Raw genomic sequence first — 27,766 nt, forward strand, 5'->3', positions numbered from 1 at the left:
TTCCTTCCTCCTTCTGTGCATGTCTGGATTCTGTAAGTTACCTTAGGCAGCCACACCCACCTTTTTAGACACCCTCCTTTTCTTCCTCACTGGCACCATTTTTGGTTTCTTACATAGCAGAGGCTCTGTTTGGAAAGGCTCTCACCTTGTCATGCCATCTGCCCTTAAAAAACCTTGCCCGGAGCTTATCTTTGAAATCTTCTCCTCTGTCGCCAACAATATTTGACCGTCGCCCCAAGTCCCCATCTTGGCTCTCAAGAACTCCAAGTTAAGTGAGAAGATCACCTAAATTATCCCAGCTCACGTCCGCTTCAGCCTTGTTTGCGGCCAGAGGAAGGGCTCACGCAGGCAGTATCCCTCACGCCTGGTGGATGAACTTGTCAGCAACATGTGCCAATAATTTAGTAGCTGCCTCTTCTGCCTTTAGCAAACTGAATTTCCAGCTGTTATCTTGAGTAGCCTGGTGATTCGGAAAATGTATTGGTCATACGCATGACCCAAGTAGCCTGTCAAGAATACTGATTCTGATCCACTAGGCCCAATGCCAGGCCCAAAACTTCTGCATTTCGAACACACTCCAGGTGCTGCTTGTGCTGCTGATTAGCAGAGCGCATTTTGAATAGGTAGTTTCAACCCTAAATTATCTCTGCCTCGAGGTGCCTCTACCTGGAAAGTAGTCTGGGGCACATGCCCAGGGCAGTATTTCTTCTCTTTGATATTCTGCCTTAATTCCAGGGCCTCACTCCCCAATTTCCTCCCTTGTACATAGTGTTCTCTACAATCATGTTGATTTTCCCAGTTTGCTGTCCAGACAAGGGGTACATCTTATTAGGGCAGGGAAGAACAGGATAGAAGATCTGTCATCATTGTTCAAAGAACGTAAAATGACCCCCTGAAAATTAAAGGAGAAAAATTGACAGATAAAACCCTACAACCACATTCAAGGGGAAAAGTCATCCATTTATATAACCAGAAGAACAACAGTGAGAAAGTACCCGGTAATTTTTAAGAAAAATTTTTAAAAAAAATTTTTTTAATTAAAAAAAAGTTTTTTAATTTTAAATTTAAAAAAAAAGTAGGAGAAAAAAAGATCATGAAAAATACTCATTCAATTGTTCATTCATTCATTCATTCATTCATCCATTCAATTCACCTAATACTTGAGCAACTATTCTGTGCCAGGCTTTTCCAGGTGCTGGGTTATGGCTGTTGAAAATGACAGAATCCATCCCTTTCCTCGTGGAGCTGACATCCTGCGGAAAAAGATAGCAAGGCAGCAGACAAATAGACACATAATTACAAATAATGCTTGACTACAAAGGAAATAAGGTGTTAACCCTCCCCCTGCACTACTGTGCAGAAAGTGGTGAGGGGCCTCCCTCAGGAAACCATGTTCAAGCTGAGAGTCCAAAGATGAGAAGCAGCGGGACCTGTGAAGAGTCAGATTGGAGGAGGAGGGAAGAAAGATCACTTCAAGGAGAAGGAACAGGATCTGCGACGGCCCTGAGGCGGGAAAGAATCTAGTGGGTCTGAGGAACTGAAATGAGTCTGTCTGGCTGGAGCCTAGCACGGTGGGTGGGGAGAGCGGCAGCAGAGGAAGTTGAAAGGGAGCTTTATAGTCTCGGACATTTACACCCATGGACTAACCGTGGCTGGTAAGCAAAATGAACTTGAAAGCTTAGTACAAGAGAGTAAATCTGGATGGGACTTGTTTACACAAATATTCCCAGAGTGTCTACTTGTTCCAGGATTGGTATATGGAAATAGATGGTAGATTAAACAGAAGAAAAGGATCTGATCGAAAGGAATGGGCAAGACCATCGATCACTGTTGAGAAAGCTGTTGATTTACTTGGGTAGATATGAACCCAAGAAGGGAATTTGGTAGAGAGTGTTGGGTGGGGGGTGGCAGACATCACTGTAACCTTGGATTGGACTGGCCTTGGATCATGGAAGCAAGAAGAGGCTAAACATACTGTACATGCTTGTGTGTATGTGTGTGTGAATGTGTGTGTGTGTGTGAGAGAGAGAGAGAGAGAGAGAGAGAGTTTAAAAATATATATCAATGATATTAAAGAAAACCCTCCATAATCTCACCAAGCCCACCTAACCTCTTCCACTTTTGCCACATCTTTCTAGCACTTGTTGGCACGCATAAGTGGCCCACTTACTACATCCATCACACCGGTACCATGTTGTCATCCCTAATTGTCACTACAACACACGCTGATATGCAAATGCAGCCCCTCCAATGCTCCGTGTTTCTGTGGTCTCCACAGTTATATTTTAAGGGGTACTCCAGATTTTTTTTTTAAAGAAAAAACAATTATCTTCTCCTGTGGTGGTTGTGAGGCCAAGTTTTGGAGTCCGACAGGCCTGGAGTCAAACCCTCGCTTTGACAATTTACTATCTGGGCAACTTTGGTGAAACTGGCCTCTTGAAACGGCAGTCTTGTCGCCCATAAAAAGGAACAGTGACCCTTAGCTCCCAGAATTGCTATAAGAATTGCGATATTGGATAGAAATTGAACATGGAGATGGGTCCATGGTGGTAAATGGAAGCTGTTTTATTAATAGCACCATTTTTATTATTCTCTTTGAGAAATTTCAAACAGGATATAGCACAGCACAGAGGAACTCTCAAGAGAGTAAATTTCATCTAAGTTTCACAGCAACAGACAAGACCAGTTGTCCCCTTCGGGGTTTAGGGGAAGGTCTTTTCTCCAGATTAGGTCAGGCATTCACGCCACTCATATCTGCTGCCCGCCCCATCTCTCTGCACCTGGTTTCCCTCCCAAACAAGGATTTACCTGACCTAATCCCACGGCTTTTCCTCAGGGTCCACATGTCACCATCCTTTGTAAAAACCACATTAATACTTTAGGGACACCAAAGCATTCATCAGTCCCCCGAAGCAAAAACATTTACCAAAGCTTGCCTGGCCAGGCTAAAAGAATTGGTGCAGCTTAGAAAAGCAGATCCTTTATAGACAGAAAGCACTGCCCCACCTGCCTCTGCCCCCCCCACCCGCCCACCCTGTGCGTGTTCCCTGCTTATTGTATTTTCTTCCTAAAGGCCACTGTCCCAGATCAACCCTTAAGCCGAATTTAAGTGTGAGTGCTCTTCACAAAGCACCCAAAGGTATTTGCTACCCCACATAAAGACATCAAGTTCTCTGTGTGTGTGTAAAATAGTCAATATGCCACTTATTACTTCTGTAGGAAGGAAAAAAATGAGTCCGTATAATTCTTTTCAGCAAATCAATTATTAAGCACGCATTCATCTGACCACTTTTTATGGAGCACTTTTATGTGTTAGATGCTGAAAAGGATATAAATACTAATCAGGCATAAAAGCCACTTCTGGACGCTGACAGCTTAGTAAGAGAGCCAACATACGTGTCTGACATGTATGTACAGATGTGTATGAATGTGTAAGTGCATGTATTAATGTGTGTGTGTAAATACACACGTACAAAGAATATGCAAAATGCCAGAGGATAGGTTCAGATAAAGTTCTGTGACTGTTCAGGTGGGGACCCATTCATCCCAGCTGAGGCCTGCCCTCACCACCCTATTTAATACCACAGTCTGCCCCACCTCACACGCTTCCCGCCTCCCTTCTCCTGCTCTTCCTGCTCTCCCAGGGAACTTATTGCCACATTACTTATTTATTGTTTTTTATCTGTCATCCCCGCTAGAATGTAAGGTCTCTCCTTAAGGGGCGGAGATTTTTGCGTTTTGATGTATCCCAAGTGCCTAGACTAGAGCCTGGCACACGATAAGCACTCGATAAATTTCCCTACCTGCCGGGCAGGCAGGACAGGTGAGATGAGAAACAACCATCCATCCATCCACCCATTTAATAGGCATCTATCGAGTTTCTTGGCTGTGCCAAGCATCATCTTAAGGCACTGGAGATGTAAAGAAAAAAAACTTTCTGTCCCCTCCAGGGGCTGGCAATCTGGACAGAGGGCAAGGGCTTCCTGCTTGGATAAACAGTGCGAGCAAAGACTCCAGAGGCACAACCGCGGGGGCCCTGTTCAAGAGAAGGTGCAAAATGGGTGTGATGGGGACATCCTGGGAATAAAGCTGAAGAGGGACTGTGGGCACCAAGCCCAGACTGCATAGAACCCCTGGCTGAGCAGTCCATGCTGACAGCTGGACCCTCACAAGGCTCAGAGATTACGCCTCATTTTAAAACAACCCCCTTCGTTACAGACATAAGACTCCATCACAGCCAAATAAATCAGACTTGATCCGAGAGGTGGAAAGTCAAACGGCAGTAATGCGCAGAGCCCTCTTCCTTGCAGCCCATATATTTTCATGCTTCACGCTTTGCCTGTTTCCAAGTCACAGAGGAATGGGGTCACGTAGGCAGGCCCGTGCAGAGCACCCCCAGGCTGTTTCCAACGTTGCACAGACTATTCCAGCCAGGACAGGGGAAGGCCAGGTGGGGTGAACACACCTGCTTCGCCCTCTGATTGCCAGGCTACCTTGGAGGAAGAAGGATTCCTTCTTCTAGCAGCATGGCTGACACTCCAAGACACCCGGATGGCTCCCCTAGCTCACGCCTCAGGATCACCAGCAGTCAGGATCAGTCGCGGGACCTTGCTGAGTGCTGAGCTCAGAGCCAGGCACTAGGAAAGGTCATATACATGGTAGAAGAGTCGGGAAGAGCTCATGTGTGACCCCAAGGAGGGAGAGACTATAAAAATAAATGCTTAGAGGCATCATTAGATTGGATGGCTGTTCTGAGCTCTGGAAAAAAAGAGCATATAAAAATAATTCTGTTATAAACTGACTCTTTCCTATATATAGCAAATACAAATAATCATCCATTTCCCCAGTTCATCTGTTTTGTGAGTTCCTGTTTTTAAATGGTGGTTAAAAACTCAGCCACAAGCAGAAGTTCTAGTGACAGCCACAGAGGAATGTCCAGCCATCAAGGTGACCCGGAGGTCCCTGCAGGGGAGGTGGGCTGTTTGGGGGGGGGGGGGTCTGTTGCAGGAACTGGATGATTCATCCCCAGGGAAAATCAGGCCACTTGGGCAAAACCGAAAGCATGCATTCCAGGTCACTGCTGCTGGGTTTTCCGTCCTATTCCCCGGCAGACTGGAGGATGCTGCAGGGAGTGAATCCCAAGTTACTCTGCAGACGTTCTTACCCCTTACCCTTTGCCCCTGCCCTGGCATCTCTTAACAGCCTCACCAAAAACTGCCCGCCATCAACAGTAGGGAGAAACCACCTATGTTATGTGAATATAAAAGCATATGAAGAATACAGATCTCCAGGTGATTACATGGTCCCGGGTCGGACGTGTTGCTGCCCAGGGTGCCTTTGCCCAGGAGTACAAGTGTGAGTGAGAAAAGCCAGTTTCTCTCCCCGTAAGCAGCTCAGCCAAGGAAGTGAGCCTCTATCAGACATCAACACTGATAAAGTTCTGGCTGCTAGGAATGCATGGAGGGAGGGGTCAAGCAGATGTGAGGACTCACTCTTCCAAGTTGCTAAGAGATTCCAAGCTGAGTCTTGTCAGGAAATGCTACCTGGTGTTAAGCCTTGTAACTCTACCCGAGGAGCCTCTTTTCCCATTTCTTTTTAATTGTTTCCTGCCTCCGTCCAGGGGAGCGATTTAAGTCACTCTGATTCCCCACTAACAGCCTACTGGATGACAACAGACCAGAAAAGAGAAGACATTCCAGAAATAGAAAACCACTGTGAAAAATAACTGCCCAGAGCTTCATTAAGCCTTAAGAAATAGGACCACTCCCCGGTAATCTCATTGTTCAGAACATAAGGGAATCCACGGTAGCAGTGGAATATATTTTCGGTGGCGTTCCGGCTGTCATTCTTCCAGCAGGCATGCACCGAATGGCACTGACAATAGCTAATAGCTGATACTTAATACCTGCTTACAGACCAGGTACTGAGTACTGACTTAGTACTGACTTAGGATGTATTATCTAATTTAATCCTCCCATTCATCTATGAGTGTCTTGCTGTTATGACTCCCAATTTATGACCAAGAATAATGAAGGCGCTGAGAGGCTAAGTAATTTCCCCAAGATCACAGAGCTAAATCACAGAAAGCCAGGACTGGACCTAGTTTAGGCCCCAGCTTTAGGTACTGTATTTCTCGGCCCCTACGAGAGATGTCCAAAAAAGATTGTGCAACCTGCCCTGAAAATCCGTTCCAGGCTTGCCCTCAGAAAGTCCCTTCCAGGGAATTTGAATTTCTCTTCTTCTGTTACAGTCCATTTCCTCTTGCTCAGCTCCAAGGGGAGCTGCAGAATTAGGCATGGCAGCTTCTGAGAAGTGGAAGGGGAAGGGGCAGGGCTGGTCCTAGAGCAGGCACTGAAGGGAGAGATGTGTTCCTCACGCCCAGGACTGGAACACCTGCCGTGGGGGCCCCTGCAGTGAGGGCCACCTGCGGTGGGGGTCGCCTGCGGTGGGGGGGGGGGGGGGGGGAGGGTCACTTGCGGTGGGGGGTCGCCTGCGTCCGGGGCCCCTGTGGTGGGGGGGGGGGTTGCCTGCGGCGGGGGCCCCTGCGTTGGGGGTCGCCTGCAGCCCTCGGGAGCCCTGGTTACATCCTGGTGGAAGCCCGCGCTCCTCCCACCGTTGAAGAGCAAAGGTTCATTTGCCTGCCGAGAAGTCAGAATTTGGCCTCTGATGCAACGTGTCTGGCATTTTGTCAAGCGCTCCGTACTGGTGGAGAAGGGCAGAGAGTGCTTTTGTATGCATTCTTAGAAGAGGCCCTTAGGAAAACTGCGTTTTCTGGGGGCCTCAGAACCCCTACAAACCTGGGGACTCAGTCCTAGTCATCACCAGTTAGCACCAGGACACTAAACAACCCTCGAGCAAAAACCCTCCTCCGCAAAACTAGACCATGCCCAGAGGGCTTGTTCAAACACACACCCCCCCCCACCCCCCCCGCTTGTGTTCTCCAGCTGGGGCCGTAGGTCTGGGAGGGAGCCCCAGCGGCTTCACTTCTAGCAAGTTCCCAGGTGACGCTCTTGGTCTGGGGGCCCTACTTTGTGTCTCCAGAGATTACGCTGTAGAGTTCTGGGTGCCAGGTTAGTACCAGCAAACACATTCCTATGACTCACAGCTGAAAACACAATTCCAGCACAACGTGGTCTTTCAAATCCCAGAAGCACAAACGTGTGAGAAGTGAGAGGTAGAGGGGGTGAACAGGTTGAGCCCAAGCTGAATGACACTTCAGAATACACGTCTCACGGACAGGGGACTGAGGGAAGCTGAAAGGACTTGCAGAGAAAGGCTTGTTGATAGTCTTTCCACTTCATTCCTAACTGTCCCAAAGTTGGTCTGGGCAAAGTCGGCCCTGCCCTGTGCAGCCCAGACCTGCCCGAGGTGTTCTCTTCTGCCTCAGGAGAGTAAATTTACCTCCCAACCACAAATGGCTGCATTTGCGTTCTCTTGCCTTGGGAAAGACAGGGACATGTGCCCGCCTTGCCCTACCAGTTCATTAACATACCCTTCATCAGGTCCCTGTTGGGGATCTGAGATTTCAGTATAAATACCCAAAAGGAAGGGACCCTGCCCATCATTACACTTCTAGAAAGCCTGAGGTCAAGACCTAGAAAATAGAGTGGGGGCCTAACACAGTCTACTGAGGGAGTCAACCTTCTGGTTTTGGGTTTTGTTTTTTTTTTTTTTAGTGTTTATTTATTTTTCAGAGAGAGAGAGAGAGAGAGACCCAGCATGAGTAGGGGAGGGGCATAGAAGAGGGAGACACAGAATGTGAAGCAGGCTCCAGGCTCTGAGCTGTCAGCCCAGAGTCCCACAGGGGGCTCAAACCTACGAACCTCAAGATCATGACCTGAGCCGAAGTCTGAGGCTTAACGGACTGAGCCACACAGGCTCCCCCAACCTTCTCTTGATGTATCCAAAGTGGCTTCATCCCCATTATTCCTCTGAATGGGAATCCCTTCCTCCTTGACCTCATGGTGAGCTCCTGGTCTGCTTTCAACACTCATCTCAGGGCTGCTTTGGGAGGCGCTGTCATTACTTTCCCTATGCTCGCCACACCGCATGCACACTTCCGTATTGTTTATGCACCTGAGTGGCAGCACAGAGATGATCAACCTCTAGATATTCCCAGCCTGTGCTCTCCTTCCTTGGTGGCTAAAAAGACCCTTCCCGCTTGGTTCCTACTGTTCTGTCACTCTCCAGGGATAGAGGTCTCCCTTGCCAGAATCTTTCTTTTCCGTGGTACAGACCCAAAGGCTCAGACAGAAAAATGAAGAGACAGAAGGAAAGAAGAAGGTTTCGAAGAGATGAGAGGCATGTGGACTAGGGACAGAAAGATGTTTTCTCAAAGGTAGGAAAGGAAACTGGCACGGGTCAGGGCACTTTTCTGGTGGGGTGGGGGTGGGGTTGAAGAAAGAGTGCCCCGGGGAGGCTCAGGCTGCAAGCAGGTGGACAGAGAAGGGAAGAGGTTGTATCAGGGTAGCTCCGGAATCCATATGGATTCCATTTACAGAACTTGAAAATACAAGTAAAGGACTTATGTTATTCTGAAATACCTCTTGGTCACTGGGACCCTCTTTCTCTGACACGGGGGCCGGACCGCGTGGATCACGCTTTTATCCGGTTCCACCCTTGGGCTTCTCGGGTCTTCCGCTTTACCGTTCCCAGCATGTGGCCCAGAGCCTGGTGCATGTGAGATGCTCAGAAAAAGTTAGGTTTTTTTTCCTCCTTTCTTCCCTTCTGTCAACCTTGAGCAGCCCATCAGGCTGAAATGACGGCAGAATGGAGGATGGGCTGACAGGACGAGTCGGGGGAGAGAGGCAAATCAAACATGGCGCTAAGTCTGCCTGGACTGAGTACCAGCAGCACAATGCTGATCTTGGCTGGGGGCCCACCATTTACCAGCCCCCTCCTGGCCTCTGGGGTATGGCTAATTAAAGACATGATTACTCATTTCATTCCCAAGTCGCTATTTAAGGAAGTAGAATCATGCCATTCCTATAAGGCCTCTGACCCTAACTAGAGGCAAACAGTGCCAGGGCTTGTGCAAGTGGCTGTAAGTACAGAGCTGTTCAAAGAGCCTGGGAGGAGGGAGGAGGGAGCAGGCCCTACAGCTGGGCCAGCTGCTGGATTGCACCCCCCCCCCCAATGTCTTCCTCTCTCCCTCCCGCCAAGGGGTCAGGATCTAGTGACAATCCCTCCCCGAGCCCCCTGCCAGGGCAACTCCCATGTTTTCTGAACACAGTCAGAGTCACACAGCTGACTCAGAAAAAAAAAAAACAAAAAACAAAAAACCCAAAACACTAACAATCTCCTTTTGTATTTTAAGTAGCAGCAACTTGGAGCATTTGAGATTCTTCAGGTTTTTTTAAGAAATCAAAAAAAAAAAAAAAAACAACACATTGCTTTTAATCAACAAACTCTTTAATCAACAAACTCTCACTGCTCTCTGTCAGGCCCAGTGCAAAGCACTGGGAAAAGAAGTGAATCAAAATCATTCCTGCCCTCGGGGCGCCTGGGTGGCGCAGTCGGTTAAGCGTCCGACTTCAGCCAGGTCACGATCTCGCGGTCCGTGAGTTCGAGCCCCGCGTCGGGCTCTGGGCTGATGGCTCAGAGCCTGGAGCCTGTTTCCGATTCTGTGTCTCCCTCTCTCTCTGCCCCTCCCTCGTTCATGTTCTGTCTCTCTCTGTCCCAAAAATAAATAAACGTTGAAAAAAAAAATTAAAAAAAAAAAATCATTCCTGCCCTCAAAGGGTATCCAGTCTTAAAGATGAAATACACACATGAACAAGTAAGTTACACGAACACGGAATAAGTACAAAGGTAGAGATACAGACTCTGCAGGATACAGAGAAAGTGGTGCTAACGGGTAGGGAAAAAAGGTGTGCCAGGGGATGGGAGACCCGATGGGGTTTTGAGGCAAAAATAGGAGTTCATCTTACCAACTTACCAGCCTAGTAAGGGAAGAGCAACCCCGGCAACCCCGGCAGGGGAAAGCATATTAAAAGTGATTGAAATCATAGAAAAACAGGTTGAACTCCCTTGTTTCAATGGGTTTCAAACTTGTCTAACAAATAATTAATTGATAACTGCAGATTGACATAACTGAGGGGTATTCTGAAGCATCTAGTACAAACATGAAATCTCTTTTTTTTATGATTTTTTAAAATTTTACTTATGTTTGAGAGACAGAGACAGACCAAGAATCCCAAGCAGGCTTCGCACTGTCAGCACGGAGCCCGACGCGGGGCTTGAACTCACGAACCGTGAAATCATGACCTGAGCCAAAATCAAGAGTTGGACGCTTAACTGACTAAGCCACCTAGGCGTCCCTGATTTTTTTTTTTATCAAAATATAATTGACTTATAACATTAGATTAGTTTCAGGTAGCATGAAATTTCTTAGATATTTATTTTCATTTTTTAAAACTGTATACTTTGTGTAGTATGGTTTGTAACAGTCTCACATGTTTTGATATTAAAATAATGTTTTCAACTTTCGGTCAGTAAGATTGACTTTCCAAACATACACTGTCAAATAAAATTTATCCTCCATGGAAAAAGAAGCTTCCTGTTGACCTTTTGGGTTGAAATAAAGGCAGTCTTTATCCAGCCTTAACAACTACAAAGACTAAAAGATGATCAGAGGGGCGCCTGGGTGGCTCAGTTGGTTAAGTGTCCCACTTCGGCTCAGGTCATGATCTCATGGTCCATGAGTTCAAGCCCCACGTGAGGCTCTGTGCTGACAGCTTAGAGCCTGGAGCCTGCTTCAGATTCTGTGTCTCCCTCTCCCTCTCGCTCTCTCTGCCCCTCCCCCCCACACACTCTATCTCTCTCTTCCTCAAAAAAATAAGTAAACATTAAAAAAATATTTTTTAAAGATGGTTGGAGACTAGAGCTTTGAATACACAAGTGATTTTTCATACTCATATTTATGCCTGTTGACTGAGTTTGACCACAGTTACAGTGTCTTCCAAAAACTCTTCTTCAAGTTTGTCCTACTTCCCTTTCTGTCTGCCATGGCTGTCTGCCATGTTGATTGACTTGAGGAAAATACCAGAGGAGGAAAAGCCACTGGGAACCAGTCAGCAATGTCAGCAATGAAGTGGATTCTCTCCAAAAAAAAATCAGGATTTAGAGCAATCCCAGGCTGAATTTGCATTGATCGCCAATTAGATGCAGGCCACCATTTGAGGTTTAAAATTTTTTTTAAATGTTGTTTATTTTTGAAACAGAGAGAGGCAGAGTGCGAGCAGGGGAGGGGCAGAGAGACAGGGAGACACAGAAACCGAAGCAGGCTCCAGGCTCTGAGCTGTCAGCACAGAGCCCAACGCGGGGCTTAAACCCAAGATGAGATCATGACCTGAGCCGAAGTCGACGCTTAACCGACCGAGCCACCCAGGCGCCCCCGCCATTGGAGGTTTTAAAATGCCACCTCAGGTGAAAGGTAATGATTCCCTAATCCCCATGCCAGGTTAACACTCCAGACCAATTAAGCCAGAGTGGCGTCCAGGCGTTAGAATTTATTAAACCTCTAGGGTGATTCCAATGTGCCACCAGTTTGCGAATCAGTGGGCCAGATCCTGGTGGTTCTCAACCTTGGCCACACATTACAATCACCTGAGGGGGTTTTTATACATATGGTGGAGGAGTCCAGTCTCCAGCCCAGTAGATCAGAATCTCTGTGGCTTGGGTGTGGGTATCCACATGGCCCTTAAACCTGGGGAGGAAGTCAGCACCCCCTAGCTCTGCATTCTGGGGCAACTTCCTTGCAATCTCCTAAGTCCTATGTGGATGCCTGGACCCACAGGGGCTGTCGGGGCTGTCCCCTGGGTGCCCCGAGCAGGGACCAGGAGACAGATGCTCTCAGAGCTCAATGTCTCATGATTTTGTCGTTGCCAGGACACCTGTGGCCTGAGTGGTTCCAGGAGGGAAGCCTGGGTCACTCCTGCCTGATGCACTGGCTGCCAGTGGTGCTAACACCTGATGGGGGGGGGACAACTCCCATCAAACATGCAGCATGGGGGCGCCTGGGTGGCGCAGTCGGTTAAGCGTCCGACTTCAGCCAGGTCACGATCTCACGGTCCGTGAGTTCAAGCCCCGCGTCAGGCTCTGGGCTGATGGCTCAGAGCCTGGAGCCTGTTTCCGATTCTGTGTCTCCCTCTCTCTCTGCCCCTCCCCCGTTCATGCTCTGTCTCTCTCTGTCCCAAAAATAAATTAAAAATGTTGAAAAAAAAAAAAACAAAAAAAAAAACATGCAGCATGGTTGGGGCTCTGGTTTACCCGCCATCCACCCTTATCGAGTTGCACGTGTGGGCCCCACATGTGTGGTTCTTGCCCCTCCCGTTCAGACCGTTGGGTCCACAGCACGGAGGGGTATGGGGAGCAAGCCTGGCCCTGTGAGCCCCCCCGCCGCCCCCTGGCTGACACATAGGACGAACCACCACCCCAGGGCAGGGTCCGCAGGTGGCTTTCCAGGCTGTTCCTCCTCGATGCCAAAGGAGGCTGCTGGTCAGATTCCTCTCTTTGTCTCCTGCTGGTGGTGACCTCGTGCTGTCCCTGTCTTCAGCCACGCCTGATGACGGCGGATGTTTTTTGCGGGAATGGGACAGTTCTGCTCACTCTTGCCGCAGGCCATTACCCTCTGGGCTGGTGGCCCTGTGCAGCCAGGCTGTGGTCCCCACTGAAAGAGATCACATTCTAGGAAGGCGATGATCACCACCCAAAGGGTTCAGAACACCGTGGAAGATAATTAAACATTTGTGCTGGAAAATTGCAAATGACAAATTTAACGTCACCAAAGAGAAATGTTAGCCTTCACACTTTCTTGCGTACGGGGGAACACCTGTGTTTCGTGCTTATCATCAAGAGGGAAGCAGGGGTCCAGCCTTCGAGAGGGTCAAGGGGGGGCCGGAATCTTCACCCGAAATGCTATGATGCGACAGCTTGCCAGTAAGAAAGGAGCAACCTTAAATGGTGTTAAGGATCTATTCCGTTTCAATACAGATTGGCTTCGAGGAGCCCCGGCATTGGGATGACAGTGCTGTTCTCTTCCAATGCTGGGAGGCATGCAGTTACCCAGGAATGCGGTGTTAGACAACGTAAAGAACGAGAAAAAAAGTGTGTCTGGACCCTACAAAGAATCTTCGGGTGCAAGGACTGGACACTGATAATTAATACCTAAAGTAGTTCTTCAACCCATAATTCTCATTTTTCTTCAGTAAATCACTATACCTCATGTGGGCCTATGAATTTTATAATACATTTTGCAATCGACTTGTTTTATACCCGACAATAAACATATAAACAGCTTTTCTGTACCTATTATTCTAATATTTTTTAATAAATCACTCACGTGGGCCCATGAGTTTTGCAATATTTTTTAAAGTTTATTTATTTATTTTGAGAGAGAGAGACAGTGCGAGTCAGGGAGGGGCAGAGAGAGAGAGGGAGAGAGAGAAAATCCCAAGCAGGGCTCCGTGCTGCCAGCACAGAGCCCAAAGCGGAGCTTGAACTCACAAAACCATGAGATCGTGACTTGAGCCCAAACCAAGAATCAGACGCTTAACTGACTGAGCCATCCAGGCGCTCCTGCAATATGTTTTATAATCAACTTGTTTCAGGGGCGCCTGGGTGGCGCAGTCGGTTAAGCGTCCGACTTCAGCCAGGTCACGATCTCGCGGTCCAAGAGTTCGAGCCCCGTGTCAGGCTCTGGGCTGATGGCTCAGAGCCTGGAGCCTGTTTCAGATTCTGTGTCTCCCTCTCTCTCTGCCCCTCCCCCGTTCATGCTCTGTCTCTCTCTGTCGCAAAAATAAACGTTGAAAAAAAAAATTATAATCAACTTGTTTCATAGACAGGAGCCCCACCAAACAGTATTTTCCCAGGCTTTTCACGTGTTACGGGAGATCCTGTTGGGTATCTGGTTTTGCTGGTTTTTTTTTTTTTAATTTTTTTTAACGTTTATTTATTATTGAGAGACAGACACAGAGTGTGAGCAGGGGAGGGGTAGAGAGAGGGGGAGACACAGAATCTGAAGCAGGCTCCAGGCTCTGAACTGTGAGCACAGAGCCTGACGTGGGGCTCAAACTCACAAAATGCGGGATCGTGACCTGAGCTGAAGTCAGTTGCCTCACCAACTGAGCCACCCAGGCACCCCTCATTTTGCTGGTTTTTTTTTTTTTTCAAAAGCTTCCCAGGTGATTCCAAGTTTGCACCCAGGGCTGAGAGTTCCTGCACCGGAAGCAAGCGGGTGAATGCATGCCCACACCTCTGATTCCAGCCAGCAGTGGGGAGGTGCCTCAGGTGGACTTAGAGGTTGAACTGTGCCCCCCACCTCCCTCCCCGACCAGAATTCATTTGCTGAAGTCTTCACCCCTTGCACTTCAAAATGTGGCCTCAATTGGAAATACGGTCACTGCAGATATAATTAGTTAAGATGAGGTCATACCAGAGTAGGGTGGGCCCCTAAAGCAGTATGACTGGTGCCCTTATAAAAAGGGGAAATTTGGACACAGTCCCACACACAGGGAGAGCATCATGTGAACATGGAGGCAGAGATCGGGGTGATGCATCTATAATGCAGGGAACACCAAGGATTGCCAACACACCGCCAGAAGTCAGGGGAGAGGCCAGGATGAGATCCTTCCCTCAGCACCCACAGCAGGACCCAAGTCCGCTGACACCTTGATCTCGGACCTCCAGCCCGCAGTTTGCGGGACTTTGTTCCAGTAGCCCTAGCAAGCCCACACAGGGAGTTTCCTCCAAAACAGCAAACAGAAGTTCCATACACAAATGTTCCAAGTGGACTTTAAAACAAACAAAAAACCAGAATCTCTCTAGGTAGCGAAATTGCTGGAAAGCTTTGGAAACTATTTGGAAACTCAAAGAAATCATTTTGTTTTGTTTAACGGGGTTCACACTGCCGCAGGAAGCATCGTAAATCTCAGTGACCATCCTGACCAGCTGATAGCTACTGAGAAAGTAACTGGTTTGTGTCCATTCCTGCACTCAGTTCTCTCCCTTGCTCATTTCAGCCTGTCAGCAGCAGGACAGGTAATTGAATTAAATCACCTAGCAACTGCGATGCTCTCCTTTTTCGTATCAAAGGAGCCTTTCTCTTTAATCGATTAAAAATCTGAGGTCTCCCTGGCAAGGAGAAAATTCTTAGAATTAGAAGTTGGCCAGGAGCTGGATTCGTAGGGACAGTTTCCAGATACAAAAGGAAGCTTCAGGGGGGCCTTAATCAGGCCCCCCTAGAGGAACCCACGGGGTGGCCCAGGGGTTCCTGGACAACAGTGGCTTGTACACCTCCCACCAGCTGCTGAGTCCCTCAAGGGAGAGGACTTTGTCCCTCACATCTCATCCCAAACCCAATCTTCATGGCTGTTCTACTGAATTCTCCTGCCTAACCCTTTCCTGGGCACAGAGATTGACCTTCTTTGCCCAATTCCTATGCAGGGACCAGGATAAACAGAGCTCACAGATTGCAGGGATGCAGTGAGAGGGCAGGAAATGAGCATCTCAGCTCGGCCACTCACAGTAGTTTTCAGGGTCACGCATGCCAGACAAAAAGACAAATGGAAATTTAATTAGGGTCAGTGAAAGGAGAATGGGTATTGAACTTAGCCATGAATTTTTCTTTTCGAAGATGTAAATAGAACCTCAGAGTGGAGTCCTTTGGCTCTTTTGAGTTATGGAGATGGTTCTCTAATTGAAGAGTTGGGACACACTCATCTTCCTATATAAGACATAAGCAGATGTAGGGAGCTTTAGATAAGGTTCTTTCAAAAAGAATAAATAAATGCAAAAGAAAGACATTACTAGCTTTCATCTTGACACTTTTCTTAGGTCCCCTCCTGCCCTAGGATTTTTCAGTGGGTTGATGTAGAGGAAAAAAAAAAAAAAATTCAAACATGAAATTGCTCAGTTTCAAGTTGGCTCATTTCCTGGCTCTCTGGTGAGTTGCCTGCCCAGTCAACTACTTGTCCTCTAGTGCCTTAGAAATGCCCTCGTTCAAATTTGTTCAAAGAGTTCGAACACCTAGTACCATCCAGGTGGAGCCCTTGTTCCCGCATGGACCCCGACTGCAGAGAGGAAGCTCGGCCTCCTAGAAAGAGCTTCCATTCCAAAGTCCCAGATGTGAACCCCAGGTCCTTCCCTTGTGCAGGTGATGAAGGATGGGAGTGTCTTCACAACCTCCTTGTGGGCATTCAGCGGAAGAAGAATAAATAAAGCACCGAACAGAGATCTGATGCGCTCTCATGGGTACTCAACAGAAGGGCCTCCACTCCACTCTGCCCTGCAGCTCAGTGGATTCTTACCCTCCTCTCCCGTCCACATGGATGCGGAGGGGGGATGGGGCCAGTGTTCTCTACTCCCCCTACCCGGAAGCCAGGCTCCTGTGCCGTGCTTCTAAAGAGGGAGCCAGGGCTGATACAAGACTGGCCCTCTCCATCTCAGGGAGTCCGCGTGCTGGACTTATTTCCATTCAGTAAACAAGTGTTGAGCACAGACCGCCTGTTGACCCAATGCTAGGGCCTGAGGATGAAGCAATGAAAAATAGTGGGCCCTTTCCTCCAGCCTCAACACGTCAAAACGTCTCTCAATACATCCACTTCCCTAAGAGATTGTGGTCATTTCATATTTTATTATACTACTTTAGCTTATTTTTATTTTAATAAAAAAAGATTTATGTGCAAAAGAAAAACATTATTGGGGTGCCTGGGTGGCTTAGTCGGTTAAGTGTCCAACGTCAGCTCAGGTCATGATCTCACCGTTCATGAGTTCGAGCCCCACATCAAGCTCTGTGCTGACAGAGCAGAGCCTGCTTGGATCGTCTCTCTCCCTCTCTGTCTGCCCCTCCCCCACTCTCTCTCTTTCTCAAAAATAAATAAACATTAAAGAATGTTTTAAATAATAAATAAATAATGTATACCTTTTTTTAAAAATGGAAAACATTATTTTTTCCTCTCTTTTAATCCATAAACCTCAATGACATTTAAGACTGAATTAATTTCTTTTTTGGGGGGATTTTTTTAAGTTTTTATGTATTTATTTTGAGAGAGACGGGGGGCGGGGGGGGCAGGGGGGCGGGGAGGGGCAGAGAAAGAGGGAGAGAGACAATCCCAAGCAGGCTCCCAGCTGCCAGCACAGAGTCCGATGCGGCACTTGAACTCACGAATGGGGAGATCACAACCTGAGCCGAAACCAAGAGTTGGACACTCAACCAACCGAGCCACCCAGGTACCCCAAGACTGAATTAATTTCTGATAATATAAACAGGAAGTGACTGTCTTTTCAAAGTTACTAAATAAATAAAGCCAACCATATTTCCACTGGAATATTTGACAACACATTTTTTTAAGTCTGAGAGAAGAACTCATTCTCTGACTAATTAAAACCCATTTAATGTAATAAAGTAGACTCTCTAAGGGCCTCCTTTAATAGAGAAAACTTTATTAATCTGAGATGAGCTACAATACGAATTTAGAGGAAATAAAGTACATTTCTGGAGAGAAAACCAAACATCGCTAAGTGGGAACATAGCCACACTGGCTCCCCAGTCGACTCCACGCCATTTGACAGGTAGCTGTCTTCTCCAGTTAGGAACCAAAGGCCAAATTCCCTCCACCGATGGCCGGTGATGTTTTTCCTTCGGGAAGGCAGATTTGCTCCTCTGCCGTCTCTCGCAACCAAGTCAGGCTGATCTGATGTTCTGACACTTCCTCTCTCACCCAACAGCTTCCCATTGAAAAGTGAGACCGTTCTGGTCAACTAGGTTTGTTCGTGGCAGCAGAGGGAGCTCGACGCAGAACGAGAGTGGCATTGTCTGTCCTCCCAAGGGAGAGGACACAGCACACCATTCTCTCTCCCAGAACCCCCGGAAGTGTGGTCAACACAAGAGTGGCTCCTAACCTAGGTTACGGGGCCTCTGAGTAACAACATGCTTCTCAGAAGATCACGTGTATGTGTTATGGATGATGTAGCCGCACAACTCCAGCCATGAATACATCTCTACATTTTCAAAAGAGAAGCTTGAACTGAGGTCAAAAAAGACTTCCCTAGAGTCTCGAGGTTTCGAAGGAACTTGTCTTAATTAGTAGATCAAAGTGGTTTGTATTTAACACATCAAATAGACAGATGAGAGGCCATTAGACAGATGGTAGATAGGTAGCCAGACAGATGATAGATGGATTGATTTAGAAGTCAGATAGACCTAAGTTTAAACCAATTACTGTCAGAAGGAGCCTTGATAAGGTACTAAGTCTCGCTAAACCTACATTTCCTTGTCTGTAAAATGGACTCAGTTACTTCTCCAGGTGGTATTAAGGCATAAATGAAACAGTGGGTGCAAAGTGCTTAGTGAAGTGACTGACACAAAGTAAGCCTCGATAAACAGGAACCATTCTGCAACAATGCGCGGCTTAAGCGGGGCCAGTCACCCGGTGGCCAGACGTTTCCCCGGTCGCCAAGGGTGAGACAGTTTTGCCAGGGAACCCAGCTTGATTTCCTGGTTCAAAAATCACACCTGTGAAACTCAATCCAGGTGGGAAATTCTTCTGGTTGACTCTGCTAGAGCCATGGTTCATTATCAAGTTATTTCTCCGGGTCACTCTGAGGTCATCTCTTAATCAATAACAGCCAGAGGGAGGGGGGGCCGGGGCGGGGAGGGGGACACAAAATCTAGCCATTCAGGCTTTGCCTAGAAGTCCCTCATAGCACCTCTCTTTTGTTGAACATTTTCTGGGTACCAGGCACCATGTCCAAGGCCTCCTGCACATCAGTTTATTTGATCTTCTAATGATCCCCCCCGGGGGGGGGGGGCAGCTACAGTGATCCCCATTTAAAGATGAAGAATTTCAGGCTTGCAAAGTCCAGTTATCTGTCCAAGATCACAGCTAGCCGGTGGTGGAGCCAGCATCAGAGCTCTTCCCACCAGGCTTTGCTTCACAGAAAACCATTAATCCCCCTTTTCTCTCCCATGTCACGTGTGTTTATACTGCACAGGAGAACAAAAGATGGTTTAAAATTCTCGTTTTTCTCACCTGCTGAAAAGCAGTCCGGCCTATTGTTACTAATCAGGCTGTACCTGGCTCCCGGCTCTCCAGGCGATCCCTCCAATCCTCTTCATATGGCCTCTCCGCTTACCCTCATTCCTGCTCCGGATTCTTTCTGGCCTTTCAGAAAACAACTGGCAACAGTTTAGCAACTAGTTTAAATCTCTTTAGCTTGGCTAAGAATCCCCATTGCAGGGGCACCTGGATGGAGCAAAGCAAGAGTGCCACCTGGTGGCACATTTGGGTCACTGCCAACAATATTCCTTGGGCAAAGGTGGGCTCGCTGTCGGGCTGCAGGTACAGGGGGACGGGCCAGCGTTCACGCTGTCTGGGAACCACTCCTAGACAGCTACAAGAAACAACTCATCACTGTCTAGGCACTAACTTCATGAAACTCAAAGTCTTACTCAAATACAAGTTTGGGACTTTAAAGGCATGTATTTCTTGGTTCCAGAGCCTAGGGCTGGGATTAGGGTGAAGTAGGAGGCATGCCATCCATGCAAGGGCTGCATCTCATCTGCATTTAAAATTTTGAAATGCTTGGGACGCCTGGGTGACTCAGTTGGTTGTGTCTGACTTCGGCTCAGGTCATGATCTCACGGTCTGTGATCAAGCTCCACGTCTGGCTCTGTGCTGACAGCTCAGAGCCTGGAACCTGCTTCGGATTCTGTGTATGTCTCTCTCTCTCTCTCTCTCTCTCTCTCTCTCTCTGCCCCACCTGCACTCATGCTCTGTCTCTCTCTCTCTAGAAACTAAATAAGCATTAAAAAAATTGAAAAAAAATTTTTTTGAAATTCTTTTCATCGTGGATGTTTGCATTAATTTTGACCTTTTAAAAGTGCATTAAAATATTAGTTATCTTAATTACTGAGTTTTGGGCACTCCCCCCTTACATCATGCACCCATGGAAAACTCCTCTTGCTTCACCCTAGTATGGGGCTGCTGAGGTCCTCTGACAAAGGATTGTTTCCTTTCAAAGCTCTGTCGGTACCTGAGCTACAACAGCTCCTGTGGTCTCCTTGCTCATCTGCCTTTGCTCTATCCCGTCTGAGAATGGCCTTGGCATCACCACCATCCCTCCTACCCAATTCGTCAACTCAAGTCAAAAGAAAGTACCCAGACGGGGACACACTTCAGTGTAATTGCTGGGGAGCCTGACAAAACACATTTGCTGTTCACTGACCTCCGCCCATCACCGACCTCTGCCTGTCACCGACCTCAGTCCATCTCTGACCTCCGCAGATCACTGCTCGTGAGTGGGCAGCTAACTTGCCTCCCTGCTTTTGCCAGGTCCCAGACCACTGGGCTGCAAGTCTGAGCAAAGTGCACTTGTCTACACTGCATGCCAGCCCAGGGTCTGCCTTGGGGTGTTGCTTCCTCAAGAGTGTCCAAGCTGAATGCCCACATCAGGTCAGATAGCCACAAAACTCAGCGTCTGCACTGGGTCACGCCAGTCCCCTGATCCATGGCTCAAGGCTAGGAGGGAAGTTCTTTACCTGGAACATATGAGTGGGTTGGGAGGGGGGGATGATTCTGGAAACGCCTGAAAATTTACGGAAATGATGTGTATTTTCTGGGGAGATGATTTATCACTTTCTTCCCATTCTCCGAGGAGCCCTTGACCCCCAGAACATAAGAATCACAGCCGTCTCCATAAAGTCTTCAGGCTCCATCAAGGGTCTGTGTGAAAAATACAAGAGATCTCTCCATGCCTGACCTGGTAACAAGTGTCAGCGGCCCCATCTGTGGTATTTAAACAGTTGGGAGAGTCTGAGAAGGGCCAGAATGGTCTTCAAAATTCAGAGGAAGGAAAAATTCCTTTTACTCGATAAACTGGAATCTCAGGTGGATACTGAGAACTGGAGAGTCGCCACTGCCTTCTCTGCCTTTCCCTCCCTGAAAGATCTTTCGGCCTTGCTATCGTTCTCTGGCAAAGTTCTTTTGCAAGATCTAGGCTTCCCTCTGGAATACTCTTCCACGCTTTTGGCATCCTTCACTCATCCTTTCCGTTGAGCTATCTCGACATTTCTAAACAGGGCTGGGCACCTTACACTCCTGTTATCACGCAGATGACTTTGCTGGGTTTATCTGCGTATTTACCTATCCTGCCCATAAGACCGTGATCCCAGGAGGGCAGGAGCCCAATCTTACTCATTTCTGCATCCCCAGCACCTAGCACAGAATCAATGTGTGGGGAAAAAAAAAAAAAAGTTACGTGGATGAATAAAAAAACAGATCCATGGATGAATGAATGAGTGAATGAATGCACAGCTCCCCACCCTCCCCACCCCCGCACATACACACCCCCATGCCTTCATTTCCCAGATGAGGCATGTGAGGCAGGGAGGGACATTAGCATGCCAGCGAGACCGAGCCCCCAGGGCCTCCCCACGGGAGCCGCACCCACGCCAGCTGCAGCTGCGCGCTGAGATCATGCAGAACCCTGAGCCACTCGGCGGCCACCTTGCCTTGTCTTTCCTCCTTGTTGCTGCTCCTTGGCTCAGCACACACAGTAGGGAGATGCTGACCCAGGGAAATCAGAGGCAAGCAGGCGGTTGTCGGCAGGTGCCAGCTGCCCCCCCCCCCCCCTCGGCGGGGTCTGGGAAACCGGAATCTTCTCTGTGACTCTCTGTCATTACCACAGTGAGGACACAGTGAGAAACGATTTGACTCTCTCAAACTTACTTCAACAGCAGGATACAGAGAGCTGAACCTCATGCCCAGAAATGCATCGTCCATGAACCTAAAACAGCCGGTTTTACTCCGCTTCCTCCCCCCCGGAATTAGATTCGGGAGAAGTCGGATAAAATCTCCGGACGGGCGGCCCCAAGCGCTGCTTGTCCCAAACACATTGCAGAGGCTGGGAAGAGAGCTGGAGGAGGGTGGCCTACCCAGCTGGCCTTGTTCCTGCTCTCAAGTGGGGGTGGGGGTGGGGGGAAGCCTCTGAGGAAATTCGTGGGCCCCAACACAGCTGTGGTCGTTACTGAATCATTAGATTTGCCACAAACAAGATAAAAATTTCGAACAACAAAGAGGACTTTTCCGTGGTCGGCTGAACGGGGTTTCTCATTGTGTTTTGGTTCCTTCTGGTTTCCTCACACCCTGACTGCCTTTGCCAGAAAGCCACAGGAGCCCCTGTTCCTCCAGCAGGCCTGAGGGGGGGCAAAGGATTTTTGGTTTTTAAATGTAGGTAAATCCGGAAAAGACTCAGGGTTTTGAGTCATTGTTTTGTGAGCAGCAGTTTGACCTCCTCTTGCCCACTTCTCAGAATTAGAGGTCTCCTCTCTGAGGAACACAAAAGCCCAAACAGGAAAAGAGAAGAATATCCCAAATTCATAGCTAGGAAAAGGGAAGTCACTTCGCTGTTTGTCCTCAAATGTACACCCTATTCAGATTCTCCACCTCTTCCAGATGCCGGGTAGAAATAAGCCACTTGTCGCTGATCCCACAGTTTTCTATTCTGTGTGTGTCTTACCTGTCACCCTAGACTTCAGACCTCTTTCTGTTCCCTTTCATACCTACTAAGTGTATAATAAATATTACTGTCTTATCAAAAGCCTGAAGCCAAATTAAAGCCGCGAGCATTTTTATACAATATGAATTATTTAGAAAGTGTTACTAGAGGCCAAGCCCTTTATATCATATTTTAATGCTCACTGAAGTCCTGTAGGGGTGGGTGTTTTTTTGTTTTACAGATGAGAAAACTGAGCCTGGGAAGGCTTCTGGGAGTGCAAGGTGCTTCTCAGTGGTGGGGGGTTGAACTCCGGGACAGTCTCACTGGCAAAGCTATGCTCCTCACCTCTTTGGACTTCCCAGCATTTCAGCAGATGACCCAGGAAAGCTTTCACTTATTGGGCACAGTAACCAGGACCTAAGGGATCAGGACACGGTGTAAAACACGGCAGGACTCAGAGCAGAAAAAGGTTCACTAGCATCCAAGTCGTTAATGCTTTTCCAGGCAGAGTGACAGGGACTGCCCAGGCCAAGCCCTCATCTCCCAAATCCCACCCTTGCCCCCTACCCATGGCCAGCTCTTCTCTCCCAACCACCCTCGGTGAGTATCAGGAGAAATGTCCTTTGTCTCCTCCCCTAACTAGCCCTGAGCTGGAGTGTGGCACAGTATGGTGGTTCTGAGTATGTGTGTTACTGCGGACCTTTGCCCCAGTCATGCTCGTAGCCAATATCCCTGAATTGATCCCAATACTCCTTGCTACAGAAGACAGATCAGAACTCAGAATCATTCTCAATACAGCATTCCAGGCAAACACTAGCAATCCATCAGCCTTGTTCTGAGATTAAGCCTGTTTGTCATTATTGGCATAGCAAGTGATCAGTGGAATTTAATTTCCATTCCCTTCTACCCTTCCTGCCTTCCTTCCTCAGTGTTTCTGGGATGGGTAGAGGGATGGATGGATGGATGGTTGGGGAAATGGATGGATGGATGGATGTATGGATGGATGGATGGAGGGAAGGATAGAGGAAGAGAGGGAGGGAAATAGGGAGGAATGGATGGATGGATGGATGGATGGATGGATGGATGGATAGATGGATGGATGGAAGAAGGGATGGATGGATGAAGGGATGGATGCATGGAGAAATGGAGGGAGGGAAGGAAGAAAGGAGGGAAGGATAGAGGAAGGGAGGGAGGGAAATAGGGAGGGAGGGAGGGAGGGAGGGAGGGAGGGAGGGATGGATGGTTGGGGAAACGGATGGATGGATGGATGGATGGTTGGATGGAAGGAGGGAGGGAAGGATAGAGGAAGAGAGGGAGGTAAATAGGGAGGAATGGATGGATGGATGGATGGATGGATGGAAGGATGGATGGATGGAAGAAGGGATGGATGAATGAAGGGATGGATGGATGGAGAAATGGAGGGAGGGAAGGAAGAAAGGAGGGAAGGATAGAGGAAGGAAGGGAGGGAAATAGGGAGGGAGGGAGGGATGGATGGATGGATGGTTGGATGGCTGGATGGAAATTAAGTTCTCCCCTTACACAGGAGCCCTGGTTGGCCCCACTCCTAATTCTGCTGACTCCACTCAGTGCCAGTGCTTCCTTGACAAAACTTGCTCTTAGCATGTGGCATTTGTTATAGGAACTGGTGAGATTCCTGGGTCATTCTGAGGCCATGGAGGATCTTCAGCGTCAGCACTTTGTTTCTCACTCAGTCTCATTTCCTCCCCCTCTAACATATGCCTGAGCTTAAAAACATCCACTCACCCCATACTTCCTTCTTCTTTTTAAAGCTCAAGCTGACAAGAGAAATTTCTTCTCCCACTCACCACTTTTTTTTGTATACAGAGAAGAAAAAATACAATTCCACTGTGGGGTGCATAGGAATTGCCAATGATTAAAAACTTTTCTGTCTCTTTGGAACCATCATCACCCTTAACCTATACCATTAGTTGCCTAGAGGTTCTGAATCATCCCATGATTTAGTTATGCATGGGGAAGCATGTTTTTCCAGGGCCTTTTAAGAAGCTTTGGCTTTTGGTTTTGAACCAATCAAGTTATGGTGATAACAGAATATTCTTTCCCTAGCAAAATACCACGTAGTGTTCAAGAAGAAGAACATGTTAAGAAGCTTTTATTCAAGTCACTTTGAAGAGGAATAAAATAGCTCTTATAAAGCAACATTTTTGAGATTTGAGTACAAGTAAATCAGAAGCATATGGATTGTGTGCTGTGAAAACATACTTTTGTTTCCCTGGGAAGGAAAAAAAAATACTTGGAAAAAATATATTTTATAAAATGGCATATATTAGAAAATAGCTGGAGATTCTTAAGAAAACCAAAATGTAGCAGAAATGGTCCAGCTCTAGTTATTAATATCCTGGAACCAGCTGGGGAGTAAAATTAGGTGGTGAAATTATTGTACCATTCTTATTCCGAGCTGGAAAGGACACATTTCTCATATCTTTCTCACAAAAGAAAAATGATATACTGAGACCTAGGAGATGAGGCTTTGTGTTTTTTTCTTTGTTTTGATATCAGTTCTGATAATAATTCTTATCACTGAACTCATAGACTAGGTAAGGTAAGAGTGTGTAGGTAGTGGGGCGCCTGGGTGGCTCAATTGGTTAAGCATCCGACTCTCAGTTTCGGCTCAGGTCATGATCTCGTGGTTTCATGGGTTCGAGCCCTGCCTTTGGCTGTGCACTGACAGTGCAGAGCCTGCTTGAGAGTCTCCCTCTCTCTCCCTCTCTCTCTGGCCCTCCCCTACTCATACCATCTCTGTCTCTTTCAAAATAAACTTTAAAAAAAAAAAAAGAGTGTGGAGGTAGATATGGGGTCCCAGAGTCAGACTGTTGCCACAAATCATGGCTCTACCCCGTTAGACATGGGATCTCCACAATCCATTCACCTCTTTCTATGCCCTTGTTTTGTCATCTGGAAAGTGAGACGAAGACAATGACGATGATGACAATGAATTACTACACTTACTATCTGGGAAAGCACTTGGAATAAATGTCTGATGCACAGAAAAGTTCTCAGTAAATGTTGGCTCATATTATTTGTCTTCTTGCCTAGAATGCTCTGCCACTAGATAACTCTATGGTTCAGTCATGCACGTCAAAACCTGACAAACCTTTAGGTAGACTGAGGAAAAAAAAAGAAATAAAATGAAATGCAAGTGGTGACATTACAATCAACTTGAAAGAAATAACAATTATGAGGAGAGAATACAGTGAACAACTGTACCCCAGCAAATCAGATAATCTACATGAAATAGCAAATTCTTAGAAACACACCAATTACCTAAATTGACTCAAGAAGAAATAGAAACCACAACAGACCTATTACAAGTAAAGAGAGTGAATCGGTAATCAAAACCTCCCATTGGAAGAAAGTTCAGGACCAGATGTCTTCACAGGTGAATTCTACTAAATATTTAAAGAAAATGTAATACCAATCCTTCTCAATCTCCTCCAAAATATGGTAGAGGGGAACACTTCCTAACCCATTGCATGACGACAGTGTTCTTCTGATACCAAAATTAGTCCCGCAGTTCTTTCAGAACTCTGCCCTCCCCTTCCATATAACTATAGTTTCACCTCCTCCCACACACATATGCATTCCCTCACCTCAACTTATTTTTCATCATAGCTCTTATCACTACCTGATATATACTTATTTTCCTATTGATTGATTGATTCTCTTCTCTCACTAGAATGTGGGAGTTCCATCAGAGCATGGAATATTTTTTTCCACGGAATAACTTCTTAGGCATGAATTTTCCACGCCTAAGATAGTGCCTACCACATAATAAGGGCCTATAAAAATGTGTTGGATAAATATATTGTCTAACCATTCTTTTACTGAAAGAAAATAAAGAGAAATCTAGAGAGGACCTGGGTATTGCAGAACTCCAAGATCTAGCTGACTAGAAGAAAATTCGCCTTCAGAAGCAGATAACCAAGAAAGTGTTATGTCAGGAAAACAAAGGGAAATGAGATTTCTGAAAAGCAGGGACCAGTCAGCAGTGTCAATAATGCTGAGAAATCAAGTACAATAAGAACCAAAATGTCCACTGGATTGAGCTGCAGATTATTGGCCACCTTCGTGAGAATCATTTGGGAGGTGTCATAAGGCTAGAAGACAGAAGCCAGGTAACTTTGAGCAGTAGATGAAGGAGGCAGCCCATTCTGATAACATTTTAAAGAAGTTTTTCTATTAAAAAAAGAAGACACACAGATAAGGAAGCTGCTAGAAAGGGCAGGTGTCAAGTGAGGATATTGTCTTTAAGTGGGAAAGATCTGTAAATGTCTAAAAGCACATGGAAGGAACCCAGTTGAGGAGAAAAGAAGTTGAAAATACAAGAGAAGGCAAGGTTCCCGGAAGGAAAGGTATGGGAGGCAGACCATAGGACTGGCTTTAGCAAGGACCAACCTCTCCTACACTCTCAGACTGCAGGAAGGCAAGACCCGGAGAGCCCCTTTGACTTACCCACCAGCCCAACCAGGACCCAGGTCTCCAGTGTTCTTTTTACTATGCAGTTTTTTCTCTTGCTCAAATTAGAATGTTCAACGAGACGTGAAGAGGAGAGGGGGTTAGAAATCAAAACAGGTAAATAAAAAATGCCTACTACAATAGATTTTGTCATTGAAGACTTTCTTAGGGAGGGTGCTTCTTCCCACTCAGGAGCTCTTTCTCCAGCAGCATGAACCCCATTAGCAGAGTATCTCCCTGGAGCCCTTCTTCACCCCTCCCCTGGACAGCAGAGGGACTTACCTAATTGAGGAATCTGTGGGAAGAAACCAAGCATGCACAGCCCAGCCCCTTCCTGTCTCTTCTTCCTTGTAGGAAATAGCAGAGAAAACATGCTCTAGATGGCTGTCAAACCCCTGGCAAGCACAGCAGTAAACCTCTCCACGCTTCCCGTGTGTGGAGGCCAGCAGTGGTCTGCTTCTGCCTCTGACCAGATCGGCTGGTGCAGCCAGCACGTGGACTCAGGATTAGGAAGTCCATTTGGCCACAGATATATTCCACTTTCTCCAACGTCAGCTTTATCAATAGGAAAGATGTTATTTTGGTGTCTCTCTGCCTCTCTCCTTTGTCTTTTTTTTTTTCCAGTGGGTTCAGAAAAAGATGAGAAGGAAGGGAACTAATTATTCCAACAAAAATTAAACTATTCAAATCGGCATGTGAAACTTCATTCTTGAAATCATTCTTTTTAAGACGGAAGGACCAAAAAACCATAAGACACAATATGACTATTTACTGA

General features: G+C 47.2%; 1 long non-coding RNA gene across 1 annotated transcript; it reads right to left on the bottom strand.

Moving 5' to 3' along the window:
• Window positions 1-824: 824 nt before the first annotated feature.
• Window positions 825-27,758, bottom strand: LOC125164383 (uncharacterized). The gene is made up of 3 exons (XR_007151740.1): window positions 27,274-27,758; window positions 1,154-1,253; window positions 825-892 (listed from the first exon to the last, which is right to left on the bottom strand). It is a non-coding gene; the product is annotated as an uncharacterized LOC125164383 (long non-coding RNA).
• Between the last annotated feature and the right edge of the window lie 8 nt (window positions 27,759-27,766).

Source organism: Prionailurus viverrinus, chromosome B1 (assembly GCF_022837055.1).
Source record: "Prionailurus viverrinus isolate Anna chromosome B1, UM_Priviv_1.0, whole genome shotgun sequence".
NCBI classification, from domain to species: domain Eukaryota; kingdom Metazoa; phylum Chordata; class Mammalia; order Carnivora; family Felidae; genus Prionailurus; species Prionailurus viverrinus.